This window comes from Drosophila virilis, chromosome 4 (genome assembly GCF_030788295.1).
Source record: "Drosophila virilis strain 15010-1051.87 chromosome 4, Dvir_AGI_RSII-ME, whole genome shotgun sequence".
NCBI classification, from domain to species: Eukaryota; Metazoa; Arthropoda; class Insecta; order Diptera; family Drosophilidae; genus Drosophila; species Drosophila virilis.
In genome coordinates this window covers 19,078,171-19,092,013 of record NC_091546.1, presented here as the reverse complement: position 1 = coordinate 19,092,013, position 13,843 = coordinate 19,078,171, and the positions used below count along the sequence as shown (strand labels likewise).

The following is a 13,843-nucleotide window of genomic DNA, read 5'->3' as shown; positions in this document are numbered from 1 at the left end:
AACAAACAATCTCCATAATGCAAAACCACAAACAATAAGCATTAAAAAACTTGTGGAAATACAAAAAATATAAGTTTTTTAAACCTGCCACGCGCCACGCGACTTGCTGGGCTTCTCATTAATTAGCTGCCAAAATGGAGCTGAACTTGGCCAAGAATTCAGGGGAATTAATATGGCATATGCGCGCGTATCAAGTTAGCATCAGCTGCTGCCCAGAAAGCATAAAAAAAAAAAAACTAAAATAATAATAATAAAAAAAAATAACAGCAGCTTATATCATCATCAAACGGCGTCATTTGTGCGGGCGTTTTTGCTTGTTTCTTGCCACATAAAAACTAGAGAGATGTTTTTTCCATTTATGTATTTTTGCGGCCATATGTTAGGTCTCTTATGCCATAAATGGCACAAAGTTGTTGACGCTGAGCTGCAAACGAGACGACGACCTACGTCAATGTTATATGTAATTGTATTAAAGACCCGATTATCTCACGCTTGCGCTGTGAGCGTATCTCTGTGGGCCCTCCTAAACTCTTAGCTGCCAGTCGATCTAAGCCAGACACGTATTTGAACCCCCGATAAATGTCAAATTATAACCCAAAAGACTTGTTTTGAAATTAATAGCAAAGCATGAAGGCCATAAAACCCCCTAAAACTTCTAATTCGTTCGTTTTATTATGTTTCTCTATTTTAAAAGCTATTTTTGTTCTCAAAAAAAAAAAAATTTACCCAAAATTTATCAGCAATCTTATAACAATTTAAATTCCCTTAGCCCTCTCCTATTATTATAGTAAGCTGATGTTGATTAGTATTTAAAAGGAGCATGGCTAACCTCTTGGGTCAAGATATTTTCATATAAGAGTGTTTTTCTCAACAAGAACTCAATTTTCGAACGATCATTTCAATAAGAGCCATATATGACAATCATATCAACTGCAAAAGAAAGACGGACTTATGCAAATAATCAAGAAGTTGGCTTTCAAGACAAGGGAATATTTCGCAAAGAAAGAGATAGAGCGACTCGACTTTTTGTACTGTTCAAGAATATATATACTTTAAGGACTGGGAGGTGCTTTCATCTAAGCATTACACACTGCTTGACTAACTTATAAGGTCTGCGACAAGGAAGTAAAAACGTAATTTCATTTCAAGTTAATTTTTTACGAGCCAGTTTAAATATTTTTTCAAATTTCCTTCGACTGGTTCACATTTGTTTATAAACGAGCCAACTGAATACGTTTAATGGTTTGATTGTGAAATGAGCTTGAATAAAACAACTTGATGTAATTTTCTACGCCAGCAGCACGGAACACAAGCTCAATTGTTCAGTTTGACAAGTATAAACAATCCAAATGAAATTGCTTTGATTTATATTTTGATCGGCAATTGTTTGACTAGAGAGAAAAAAAACAAACGAAAACCCAAATGTCAGACTCTCTCACAGTCGCAATTGTGACAACGTTGCACTTAGTTTTCTCACATTACGCGCAAGTAATTCAATAGGACAGACTGCGGAGGAGGGAAGGGGAGGCACTTGCAACTGTGCAACTTGTTGCCTTGCTTTCTATTGCCAGACAATTTGCAAACAGCCTTTGCAGCTTTTCACATGGGGTATGATATATGGGTGACTCTGAAAACTCATGCTGTTACGCTTGATTTTTTTACTCTCTCTCTACATATATATATGTTTTTATTATTATTGTTAGCGATTTATGTGTCATTGTTTCGGCGTTTGAAATTACCCCAGAGGGGGTCGAGGCGAGGAAAAGGGTCGGCAGAGACAGAAACTGAAGCGAGTTGTTGATTGTTGATTGTAATGAGTTGTTGATAACTTTCGCTCTGTTGCAAACGGAAGCTGATCTTGTGTTGATATGCTGATGATATAACGATTGTGGGTGCTGCTGCTCGGCATTATAGAAAGTTTTTCTGCGCCTTATTTTGTTTTTGTTTGTTTGGTGCAGAAAAGTAAAGGCCATTATCATTACAATCATAATTATCATTAGTCTCTGTCTGCGCATTTCACAACTATTGGCCCGCATCTGTGCTAAATTGAATTTTAAAAAACGATAAACAAAGCAATTTACAAGCCGTTTACCTTCTACGGTCATATCATATATAGACAGCACAGATTATATGGCACTCTGATTACAGAGCACGATGCTTTTGACCATTTGCGGCATGCCTGGCTCGGGCTAATGGCCGTTAGCCAACCATGTTCAATATCAGCTCAGACACCACGCAATTCTCATGTATTTTTGCGCCTAATTCCAGCAGCAGCATTTTTTTTTTTTTTTTTTTTTGGTTTTATCAATTAAGCGGAAAGACATCTAACCGCACGCTCGCCCGCCCACTCGACGCTGCCCACTGCAGCTTCTGGCCCCTGGTCAAGCGATCCTGCCCCCGCAACGCCCACTCACAACTGCTTGGCTTGGCTTGGCGCGTGCGCAGGCGCAAAAATTCATTTGCATAATTGAAATTTTTTTTTATTAGTTCATGCTGTTCGCGTGTGGGAGAATTTTTGATGTTTATTGTTAATCTGGTTTTGGGGCCTTTGATGTGCCTCTGGAACGGATGTTGACAATTTTTGGTTTGTTTTCCAATTCGTGCCACTGCAGTTTCACTTTTCATGTGCAACAAGAGAGACAATGCCTCAGTTTTTCATTTGTTTGTCTCCAAATTCCCACATAGACTTATTTTTTGTGTGAATTGTGCAGTTCGTGCGCATAATTAATGAGCTTAGCTGACTAATGAGATCTGTGCATATATGTATGTGTTTGAATATATTTGTTTACTCTTAATTTTATTTGCCAACTCACCGGTCAATTGATTAGCGTACTGGGCTAAGCCTCCGCACGCTGAGCAGGTGTTCGAGCACCTGAGAAGACGTAAAAGAGATGCAGCAGTATTTAATCCTTCAAGTCAAGGTTCGCAGAGACGAGACAAATTCCAAAACTATAGACCAGCACGAAAAATTGAATTGAATTGAAGATTCACTATCTTTCATCTCTCGTGTACACTTACGTATATACAAAATGTTCTTAGTAAGTGCAAATGCTAAAAATGAATAGGAATTTTAATATTTTCGTGGACAATTGGATACACCATTTGGGTATACAAAATAAATATGGTTCTTCTTTGTTTTGGAGCTTGTTAAAATTCCTATGCTCGCGTACGTAACTTGAATCTTAATAAGGGAATCGTGGTGTTATTAACACACAGAACCCAAAATACCAGAAGTCAATCAAAATATCATTATCCACACAATATATAGTAATTGTATACTAAGACACAGTGCTAGATATGTTTAATAAACAATTTCCGTTTTGATTTCTATACGAGGGCTCGGATGCTGCCAGCTAATTAACTGTTTGTTGTGTCTAGTGTGTCTGTGCGTGTGTAAGTGTCTGTGTCTGTGTCTAGCAGCAGCATCCACTCAATTAGGCCTGGGCTAAGTGTGAAAACTCTGGCCGCACCCGCAACGACACCCGTGCCCGAGGTGACCCAGCTCTTGGGTCAGCTGCGCCTGCCTGATTGATGATGCCCCATTGAAAGCTTCAGGTGTTGAACCGACCAGCCCATAGGAAGTGCAGTTTCCTTTGGCCGGACGCGTTCTTTGCGTAGTCCGGCATTCGCATTCGCATTCGCATTTTTCGCGTATTAGCTGGCAATTAGCTTTGGCTTCTGTTGCGCCTTTTGATGATTGATTGTTGGCCAAGTCGATTGCATTGGTATTTTTGCCTTTTAGCAAAAGCCGACAAAATGCAGGCGAACTGCAACAATTTTACAAGAGCAACCTCTTTAAGCCAATTGGCATTCGGTTAAATGCTTTCTGGACTTTGGCCAGCGAGCCGCCCCATTGCTAGCTCTGGACGAGCCCTGCAATCAATCAATGCGCACTTTTCTTCTCTTCTTTGTTTTTATTTATTATTTAGTTTGGTTTTTTTTTTTTTTTTTTTCCATTGTCAATGAAGATTTCCCTGTGCTTCCACCGGAAAATATTTGCTTCCGTTCTTTGTTTATCTCAATTCTATGGCATGGCAAATAAATTACAATTAAATGCAACAAACATGCAACAATTATGCACCAGCGGCGGATGTTCGGTCTGGCCCAAGCCAAGCGACAACATCATTAGCTAGCCCCAGCCCTAACTCAAGCTCTGGCCCTAGGCCCTAGTTCCTGATGATGTTGCGAGCCATCGAATATGATTCTGGAGCTCTTGTTCCGCTGCTGCAAATAACTATTGAGCTTCGAACGTCGAAGTTTGAATACCCTTGCTTAACATAGATTGGGTGTTGTGTTTGTTTAGTATACCCTATTATATAGTTGACTATGTCTCTTCATGGCTATTTATTTTTCTCTCGATCAATTTCTTGCTTACACTCTCTACGTTTGTATGTATATAGAGGAAGTTAAAAGATATACACCGATGCACATCAAGAGTCTGTTATTTTGAATAGGAGATAGCTCCTTGGATAGGTAAAGAGGGTTGGGATGGGGAAGGGGAGAAAGCGATGCACACCGATACGCATAAAGAGTTAGTAATGTGTATCGGTGTATTTTCTCCCCTCTCCCTTTACAAACAGTTAACCTTTCGCTTTCTGTCTCTCTTTGTATCTCCATCTGTGTCTCTCTTTGTCTCTCTCTATTTGTGTCTGTCTCTCTCATTTCTCTCTAGCGCTCGCTCTCTCTCTCTCTCTCTCTCACTTTCTCTATTTCTCTCGTTATAATATCCTTCTCTCTTTCTCACAATCTAGCTTTCTCTTAACCCATTTTTATCTCAATTCAACTCTCTTTACCCTTCTTAATTCATATCTCTGCTGTGTTCTCTACCTTTTGTAACTCTCTTTTCTCTAACCAGTTCCCTCTTATACTCACACTCTCTTTTTCTCTCTCGCATCATCTTCCTTTTCCCCACACTGTCGCATTACTGTTGAAAATGTCGTTAGACTCTCTTTGGTCTATATGTTAGAACGTTAGAGCATTCGTGTGCATCCCCACCCAAAAACAAAAACAACAATACTGTGTTGTAGCATTGTAGTGACAGTAAAAGTTGTTGTCCGTCCCGGCGGAGCATGTTAATCCGGAAGTGGGTCATTTTCCAAACGCAAATGAAAGCGTGCACCCCGCACTGCGAACCGTTGAAAATCATCGCAACACATGCGATGAGATATGGGAGATGCGAGTTGCGAGTTGGTATGATGATGGGTTTGTGGATAGTTTGTGAGTGGGATACGCTCAGCGATGGATGTGAAAATGAAACCATGAATTCAGTGAAAAGATGCGACCAAAATAGCAGTGAGACGCCCAAATGCATCATAATAATGTAATCAAAATGAGAAACGAGACATTGTCTTTTCTCAGCGTGTGGGAAACGGGTATCAATGATCATCATCATCATCATCATCGTCATCGTCATCGTCATGTTGTCGTCTGCTGGCTCTTACGCAAAAGCCATAACCAATTCACGTTACAAATTTTGCAGCAGAACTAAAGATGTGAATGGTATTGCAAGGCTGAAATATCTGTTGCCGACTGCGCTACTTCAATGGAGCTTGGATCGCTTCAATAGAGAAAAAATAGAGAAAAAATCTTAATATTCACTTATGCTGATGTATATAAAATACCTTCAAATACGTGTTCTATTGTGGACGTGCTTTTCCTTTATTCAATTGCTTGGTAACTTTTCTTCGCAATTAGTTTATTTACCTAAATACTCAGATGATTTTTACAAGCAAGTTAAGGCCTGCTTGTAAATCATAACCTGCTGCTTGGCAGATCTTTTCTGCGTATCCTCAACCTGTTTTAACATTTCACAATAACCCTTTTTCGGAAATGTGCAACCCATTGAAATTTTATTGCTGTCATATACTGGGCGCCTCTTTGACGCAATATTTTGGTTAGGGACATCTATGCGGTAAGGCCTGCAATATTGTAGCTTTTTTTCTGGAAATCTGCAATTCAAAATAAATTTCTGCTCTATGCAGGGCGCCTCTTTTTCAATTCTAGGACAACTCTTAACGCTAGCCCTTTGCTTGCTTGTAAATCATAAACTTGATTTTTTCCCTAAAATATGCAATCCCTAATAAATAGCTGCGTCTGTACTGGGCGCCCCTTGACGCAATCTTTTGCCATGGTCAGGCCGCCGTCTACCTGTTGACTGCTGCTCTAATTTGTATCCGAGTTGTTGTTAACTGGAAATCGTTTGGGCCCAAAAGTGTCGCATTTCAGGCCAACCTAAATGAGCATCAGACGCGACGATGCGCCGCTTGAAATCGTTTCGTTTGACAGATTTATGCATACTTTCAGTTCAGTTCAGTTTTCGTAGCTACTCATTTTGTTATTTATGATAGGCATTTTCCCTGCTTTGATACTTTTTATAGGGCTTGTGTGTGTATTTACTTTGACTCTGGAATGTTGCCGCCCAAGGAAAAGGAATGCATTCCGAAATCTTATTATTGCCGCATTTTATTGGCCACATTTTATAAGTTGAGCATACAATGGACTATGGATTAGAAATGTGCGAGGAAATGCGTAGTTAGCATATTAAGGAGAAATAAATGTATAATCAGCTAATTCTAAGAAAATGAATTAATTGTTTTAAATATGATTGTATTTCTAGAAATTGAACAAGTTAACTTTAATTATGTATATATATGCTCTTTATTTATAAATGAGATGAAATTAAACAAAAACTAATTGTGCTGGAAGACCTTCTATATTAATAGATATTCTATATATTCTTCTTATATTCTGTTTCAAGCCAACATGTATTTTTTATATTTAAATTTTGGAAGTAATGAGGAAATGCGTTAAGCTCCAAAAATATTATAGTATATTCGTAAGCGTAAACAAAAGTGGAAGCAGCAAGTAAGAGAATCTAATTACTAAAGTTAGTTCTATCCTCATACCAACTACTGGCATTTTTTCAATAATAATCGTTGTTGATAAATAAAAATATATCTAAGAAAGCGAGAGTTAGTACCGAGGTGCGTTTCAGTCGCTGATTCAACAAGCTCAAATAGTGTGTTGAAGTATTTATTCACATAATCGTGACGACATATATAAAAGTGTAGGAGCACTTCACTCTCGGCCAGAGGCTCGGCTGTGGAGCTTTTATGCCAGCCCAGCTGCGTGTGTTGATTTAAAGGGCACCTTTTGCCACAGGAAGTTTATTCTATTCTCTCCGACAGATACAAAGCGTCACAAAATGATGGCCATTGTGTGAATTTAGTAGAGATTTATGCATTAGCTTTATTGATAACGCGTGTGTTTGTAATTGAATCTTGATAAGAAAATCAACAAAACGACTTCAAGTCGAAATCTTATCGAATTTCCGCCTGCAGCTAAGCAAACAACTTTTATTTGTTTGCCTGGCAAATATTTAATAAAGAAATAGTGCAGCGCTAACAATATTAAGTCGAGTTTTATTTAATTTCCAACAGCTTTGCTTTAACTAGAACTAAAAGAAACATATATATTTATAGTTATATTGATAGTTAGCTTAGTTTCAATACTATGTAAAAATTATACATATATTCTGCTCGAAACGATATACACAAGTATTTATACAAAGTATTTTATAGAAATATACGTGAAATAGTTATAGAGCATGTAGGGTATCAGCAAGTCCAGCACCGAAAGTGCAGCAGCTTCAGAAATATTTTGAATATTTTGTATATCGATTAAAACAATTCTTATCGTTTATTTCTTATTTCAAATTAAGCAAAGAAACAAAAACTCATTATCTAAGATAATTGCAATAATAATTAAAAATAGGGTAAAAATTTGGGCTTATATTTATATTGAATTGCTTAGGCTTGCTGTAGGGCTAATATTTTCTTGATGTTGTTTGTTTGGCCCAGTCAAATTAGCTAAGCAAAGCTCAAGACAAACAGAGCACAATACAAACAAGCGAAACATGAAGACAAACAATAAGCCATCCATCCCATCTTATTTATCTTTTTATCGTGTATCTTTCTATGCGAGTATCTTTTCTGTTTGACTTTGTCAACTGGGCTCTGAGCTGAATGAGAGCAGCTGTCACTAGCACGCATCGAGCTCAGCTTGAGTTAAAATATTTTCAAATAGTAAAACAATGAATGGGAATGAATTTTACATCAATGGGCCAATTTCTTTGAGTTTAGTGCGGGCAATTTGCCAAAAAAAAAAAACCATTCATAAAACTCACTTCAAGCTATATAAAGACACCGCATGATATTAGACGCTTTTCTTCTTTAAAGGACGCAACGCATTTTGTATTTCGTTTCCGTTTCCTGCCCTGCGGCGCAACGAATGCGATTTAATTTCTTTTGTCATCGGAATCGATTCAAAAAGTCATTGGATTCTAGTGCCGTGTGTCGAGCTGTTGGCCAAGTTGTTGCCACTCAGCATTGAAGTGCCGGCCTGTGAGAGGCCTCTGCCAGGTGTGCACTTCGGTTCGGTTGGCTACCTGCAAGCACTTGCCAGTGGTGTCTATGGCCAACGAGTAGTTGGGTAGCACTCCCAATGCTGCTCACCTTTTGTATGTGCTGTGTGTGATCTTCGAGCCTAGCGCTCTACAAAAGTTGAGCTATAAACATGATACTGTCTATAGACTTTATAAAAAATAGACACTTTATAAGGAATTGCTTGGCGTTGCCCCTTAAATTGCTTCTATTGCCTCCTCCATGGATTCGCCCTGCAATCAAATTTACAAATATTTTGTCCTTTACGAGTATCTTCCCTTATATTTTTCTTCACTGCTGCCAACGCATTCCACGCATTTCCTTTCGTCTTGTGTCAAATTAAGTAAGCAAATAATGCTTGTTGGTCCAATGCTCCAACGCAGGCCATGATAAACAGTTCTAAAGCCACATAAATAAACGCAATGCCAAAACACGTGTGGCCTTAATCTCCTCTGTCAAATTCATCTATTTAACTTGGCTATCAGGCTAGGATTTCAGTGTCTGCGGTTGCCACTTCAATTTGGCAGGTTCAAAGTGAAATGCAATCGTTTGGCAATTAACTGGATGGTCAACAATTTCTAATCAATAAATTGTAAACGACCACACACACACACACACGCACACTCGTGTACGCACACGCGGGCAGACAAAGACACACATTTGGGAAATTAATTTGGCACAAAGCTTCATTTAATTCCCATTCTTAGTCGTTGTTCAATCAATTAATTTGTCATTTGACGCTGTTTATCAATCATTAACTTCCGCTCACCTCAAATCAATAGTTGCCTCATTGGCAGCCGCCTTATAATAACAATCAAAGCTCATTTGTTAATGTTGGTTTTACACTTGGCTCTCCACGGATATCGCTGATTATATTAATATTATATATACAATATGCTCAGAACATATATATTTTTCTAAAGGTTCTGAATAAATATTTACATTTAATTGCGCTGACTTGCCAAAACATTGGGTTGGTTGTCTGAAAAATGAGACGTCGCAAACAACCAGAGCTTTTATTTATTTTTATAATGTTATTTGAGCAGCATATATTTTGATACCCTGTATGCATTTAAAATGTGTAAAAGTTGCTTTCAAATCGATGTGTTTATAAATTTTGACGATTTTTAAATAGGTTCTGTTTCTCTCTTGATCCGAGGTAAGCTGGGGAAACTTAAGCTGCGTCTTGTATTTAAGTCAGCGTTAATTACGGGGTATACTGAAGTGGTAACTCTAATTTAGCAAGCTTTTCGTTGTTTTCAATGCAAATTAAAAGTGTTGCATACTTATCTTATTTGAGCTTAATTGAATTTGAATGCAATTTATGGCCAGTGCTTATTAATTAGCATTCGATTGCATTTAAGCTGATTATGGACATATTTTATTGCGCTGCAATTTGGAAAAGCATTGGAATACTTTCAAGCTTTTTCTACGAACTGCTTAACATCAACATTTCGTGCCAGCGACAGGGTATCTGATACACCATAATTTACAGCTTTGCATAACATACATCGGTTCAGTTAATTTTTTTTTTGTTGCACATTTTCATTAATTGTACAATTTCCATATTGCGTGCAACTTGTTTTATCTCTGCTGCACATTTTCTATAAATTCCTTGAATTAATCATAAAAAATATATTTTTAACTGTTTAAAACCCTGCATTAATTGAACCTGTCAATACACATTAAAGATCATTCACCTTTCGCAATGGCCCAGGTTGTGTTTTCATATTTCTGCAGTTTTATTGATGTTTGTCATTCGGGCTTTTCAGTCAATTAATTAGTTTTACTGTTTGATCTGTTGAAGTGGAACTGGAATTGGTACTGAGGCAAAAGCTAATCAGTTAATTGCTTGCTTGGCTTTAAGCCGCCGGTCATGTAAGGGGCACCTCATCGATAGCTGTGCGTGAATGCGTGAATTTCTGCAACGCCGTGTCCCAAAAAAAAAAAAAACAACTTTAATTTCAACAATGGCGAATCAGCTGGCTCGAGTCTCCGAAAGGCAGGTCAGAAATCACGCGAGCGTGAAATAGCGATAAAACTGAGTGGACCACTCGCATCCCTGTCATAGTGCTGGCAATTCAGCTTTTATTTCAAACAAATCTAGCCCTTTTCGTTGGATCTAGAGTCATAAAATAATGTACCCTAAAAGATATATATCAAGTGTTCATTTAATATATGATACTTCATCTACATTGAAAACTTCTTGTCAAAAGATTCTTCTTGTAGTGCATATGCCAGAGTTAACAGGAACTAATTATCTTAATATATATATAGTTAAAAAAAAAACGAATTAGTTGTATTTATAAACAAAAGTTTTATTTATTTTGAAAAATGTTCTATGCTTGGCCAGCATGCATGCAAAGGGTTTTCCAATTTTTAATAGACCTTGACTGACTTATTGAAAGTATGCTAGTATCAATAATTTGGCAAGATCTTCTAAGTAACCAGTTTTCACAGGCTTGCCATTTCCGATATTTGCTAGATCTAGACTGATTTTGATAAACTAGCTATTTTCTGCTGGCAGCACTGCCTGGCTCTGGACTGGTCTTTCTTTTTGGCGCATTCAGCTGTCACATCTTGGGGCAAACCTGGAGCCCACTGTCAATCAGATTGTTCGCGTTCTCCCACGCCTGTCCATCTATATCTTGCGGTTTGGAGCTGGCGCTCTTCACGTTTTCCCAATTTCGAGTCATTAATTTTACAATTTCCCTGCGCCAATGTAATTGATGTTGTGTTTTGTGTGCAGTTGTCATTTTTGCGGTTTCCATTGAACACACTTATATATGAAGCCGCACGCCCCTATTTGTTTTCAATTAGTTGAATCGAAAGTGAAAACATGAAAGTGTGAGTTCAAATTGATTTGCCGCGCAAAAGCCACATTGATTAGAGCAATCAGCATTCAGCATGATTAGCTCTAATGATACCAACTGGTTGGCGGGAAATTTTCCAGAGAGCTTTATGCAATTTTGAGCGCCTGAGTCAGTTGAGTTCTGCGGCGGCTGCCCGCATCAGTTGACAAATTTGAATATTCTCATTTATGTGAACAAAACAAACAGACCACAAAATGTGCTCCCAAGCATTCAAGTGGCAGCCACATTTTGTACACTAACCAAAAATACTGAAAAATAGTTGAAAAAGAATAATTTTAAAAATAAATCAAACATTGTCGACAAAATCTAGTTCGAACTGCAACCATCTGAACTATTTATATGTAAATAGGTTCATAATATTCCTCTATCACTTTTGATTAATTAATATAAATATTAATATTGATTCTTAATATATATATATTTAGTTGTTAAGTCGTTTTTACAATATTTCTCTCATACGTTTTTGTTACGTTCTCAATTTTCCAATGTCTAAAGTTTCAAGTCTTCAACTGCAAGTGTTTACTCCAATAAAGTGAAGAGTATATTTTATGATTCTTATAAGCATAGCGACGACTTCTGGGCGCCAAAGCAAGTGGCACTTGTTATTATTAACTCTTTGATGGCTGCTCAAATGATTATAAGCACAGCTGCGTCACTTCAATACCCTACCCAATTTGGATATTAACATTTTTGTGTCACATTTTCGAATTTGTAGATGAAGAGTTGAATCGATTCACTAGCGATCAGCTGTCTGTGCAGCTTTCTATAAGAAATTGCTCAGTATAAAGGTGATATCAATGAAGCTTGGAAGATCAGTTCGTTCGGAGTGTAGCATATACATAGCTGATATCGATTCCAATTTAGGACATTTTTAGCAATATCATGTTATATATACTATATACCTCAATCTTAATCTTAATGATTCAGGTTAAGATGTACAATATTGTCAAATATTCTTTCAGCAAGAGTATTTCATTTTCAGCTGTTTTTTTCTCGGGTTAGTCCAATTTGGTTTTTTGTGTATTTCATATTTTGTTTTATTTCTTGTTTTTGGTATCCATTAACATTGATTGCTTGTTATTAAGCATAACGCATTGTTTTTGTCGGCAACATTATTAATATATATATATTTTTTTTTTGGTAATTAAACGGTATGCGTATTTGTTTTAATTATGCCGCTTTTGATGTTGTTTTTTTGTCTTATGCTACTTATTTTGGCAAAAGCAACAACCACAAATAATAATTGCAAACGACTTCAAATTTATTTCGTATTGATTGTTTTTCATATTTCTTTTGCGCTACGCCAAATATATTTATAACATATTTATATATTTGCGGTTCACATTTACGTAATTAGGTGGGCCCAAATTAAATTGAACTCTAATTTGTGGTTATACAAATTAAAGTTTGTGGAGCATGAAATCGCTTTAAGGTTTAAGTATTTAAAAAAAAAAAAAAATGTATCTAACCAGTTGAAACTAACGTCTGTGAAAATTGCAATTGCTACAGTTATAAACTGTTTAATATTGTATAAGTAATGTTAATGTTTGTACCATAGATAATTAAAAATTGTAACTTAAACTCAAGTTTGAGTTCTCATATAACAGATTTCACTTTCATTGAATATTTACGTGCGTCCTTTTGTGCTAACAATACTTATCGGCATGAGAGTTCTTTCAACCAAAAGTAAATGATAATTTCAAATTAATCTACATTTAATTAAATTAGTTATTTACCCTTTAGTCTTTCTTGGCATGACGCTGTTTCTGGGGCTTGCTAGAGCAGGCTTAAATTGGTATGATTTACATTCCAAACCACAAATGCCCATCATAGGCCTGACCGTTTAGTATTCTAGTAAGCCAATACAATATGTTTTAATAAAGAACTTTATGCGCTGAATACTAAAATTGCGTAATTGCTTGTACTATAAAGAGTATTGTTTGTTATGGAGTATATGGTTTGTGTGATGCGCTCAGCAGAGAGGCAAGGGCAAGACGAATCCAACTAAATTAAATTTGAATACAGTTAAATATAGGTACGATTAGGTTTTAGCTTCGGGTAGTGGTAATAATTCTTTTACAGACAATCAAAATGGCATTTCAATACATTTAACTATTGTGATATATTGCAAAGATTTGCATGCGACTTCCGTCAGTTCTTATAGAAATCTGTATATTTTAAATATTTAATGGCACAAAACTTCGCTTGTTATATTCATATTCTTATTCCATATTCCCTTCATACACTAATCTAAAGCTTTCATATGCTACGCATAAATGCCTATACATATACATTTATATATCTTGCTTGGTTTCCCATACACGGGCCGTCTTTAGAGTCAACTAGTTTACATATTAGGATTGAGTCATTAGGCTTTTGTCAATTTGTCAGTCATTCAGATGCTCGCACGATGTGTTAACATGCAAATTGATATCTCAAGAACGACAATACATAAACCTATATTATTGATGGGGCAAAAACAAAATCGTTTCTTATTCGACGAACGTGTTTAAATCACATCTGTAATGA

The 13,843-nt window shown here is 36.8% G+C and overlaps 1 protein-coding gene across 1 annotated transcript in view; it reads left to right on the top strand.

The window, feature by feature from the left end:
- The window catches only part of rau (RA domain-containing protein rau), a 66,739-nt gene that overhangs the window by 10,915 nt on the left and 41,981 nt on the right, over positions 1–13,843 (top strand). The window lies entirely within an intron of this gene.